The following is a 1,855-nucleotide window of genomic DNA, read 5'->3' on the forward strand; positions in this document are numbered from 1 at the left end:
TAAATATCTCTTCTTTACTTCCTCTGACCATTAAAATACAGGCATTAAGTTGCTTTTACAGAGGATAATCTTTCTTCTTAATGTCTCAGTTACATAATTTTTGACAACTTTTATTAGATTCCTCCAATTTTGAAAGAATGCCTCTGGAGATGATTTGTAATACTTGCCTACAAAGGCTTTATCACTTGCTAGTTTTGGTCGATCAGTTGCTTTTTATGTTGCTCTGGCAGTAGTTCTCAATCTTTAGCATGCATTGGAACCATCCAAGAGAGCTTGTTAAAACATGGATGGTTGGGTCTCATTCCCAGGATTCTGATTCAGTAGAGCTGGTTTGACCCGTGGTTTTGCACTACTAACAAAGTCACAATGGATGGTGGTCTACAGACTACACTTATTTGTTTTAATATTAAATGGTTCACAAATTTAAGAGTCCTTGCACAGGGGCCATATTAATCTTCTCTGAATTGTTCCAATTTTAGTATATGTCAGTGGTTCTCAACCTTCCTAATGCCACGACCCTTTAATTTATTTCCTCATGTTGTGGTGACCCCCAACCATAAAATTATTTTCATTGCTACTTCATAACTGTAATTTTGCTACTGTTATGAATCGTAATGTAAATATCTGATGTGCAGGATGTATTTTCTGATGGTCTTAGGGGTCACGACCCACAGGTTGAGAACCACTGGTGTATGTGCTTCCAAAGTGACCACAAAAGACTGTACTTTATGTTGCCCTGGTTGATGTAGCCTTTCCTTGTTCTAATGACTATTAATCTTCATTTTCTTGACATTCTTATCAACTTAGGTAATTATTTTGTTCATTTTTATGGCCATTTTTTATGAAGCAGGAATCCCCCCAACATGTCTTCTGTTTTTAAGTGGGAGAAGTTGGAGGAAGAATACACATTATGGCTTATTCACATGGGACATTTCTTGTGAAATGGAAAATTAGGTACAAATGGTTCCATGTTATTCTTAGCAATTGCTGAGAAAGCAAGTGATGTCAGAACATGAAGGCAGAGCTAAATAGACATAATCTCTAAACCAACACCCTCCTCTGAGCTTAACCCTCCCTCCTAGACACCCGTGGTCTCCCTGTGAAAGCATTATAGATTCCCTCAATTAGTGGATTGAGTGTTGAGACTGTTAACACAACCCAAGGAAATTTGAAGAGTCTATTACTACACTCACAGGCAGTTTCCAGGGAGAAGAGAAGAATTGGCACAAGATGGTCAAAGAATGGTTTGAATGAAGAAGGTGGTACCTTGGCTTTGGTTTCTATTGTGACTAAGTGGTGGTGTATATGTAAGGGTTTCCATGTAGGGGAAGGGGTTTACATGGTGGGCTTCCCTGTGGCACCAAGAAAAAAAGGGCATGAGCTTTGCTTTTGTCTTACCCAGATGTGGGGCAAGAGGAAAGGGAAGAGTTAGGTAGCTGTGTGTGGTCACACCAAAAGTCAAAATCCTTATTACACGTAATAGACCTGTTAGGTCCAAATCCTTGCTATTTAGCTTCTCAATTTTTCATTAGTGTTTTAAACATTGGGGAACATAACATAAATGATTTAATACTTTCAGGGTAAATTTTTCATCTTATAAAAAATACAGACTCTGGTGCAGCCTTATCAAAGTGATGTTGAGGAATTTTAATAATAGAAAAAGACATTGATGAGAGAGGATCTGACCGAGCTAAATGAGTAACCATTGGGGAAAAAAGTATCAAACATAATGACATGAATTGTATTTCAAAGAGAATGATTTTGTACAACCACTTTAGAAAACAGTTTGGCAGTTTCTTATAAAGTTATACATCTATAATATGAACCAGAAAATTCCAGTCCTATGTCTTTACCC

The 1,855-nt window shown here is 37.4% G+C and overlaps 1 pseudogene; it reads right to left on the reverse strand.

The window, feature by feature from the left end:
- Window positions 1-399: 399 nt before the first annotated feature.
- On the reverse strand, window positions 400-500 carry LOC128595107 (uncharacterized; annotated as a pseudogene).
- Window positions 501-1,855: the final 1,355 nt, after the last annotated feature.

Source organism: Nycticebus coucang, chromosome 9 (genome assembly GCF_027406575.1).
Source record: "Nycticebus coucang isolate mNycCou1 chromosome 9, mNycCou1.pri, whole genome shotgun sequence".
Classification (NCBI taxonomy): domain Eukaryota; kingdom Metazoa; phylum Chordata; class Mammalia; order Primates; family Lorisidae; genus Nycticebus; species Nycticebus coucang.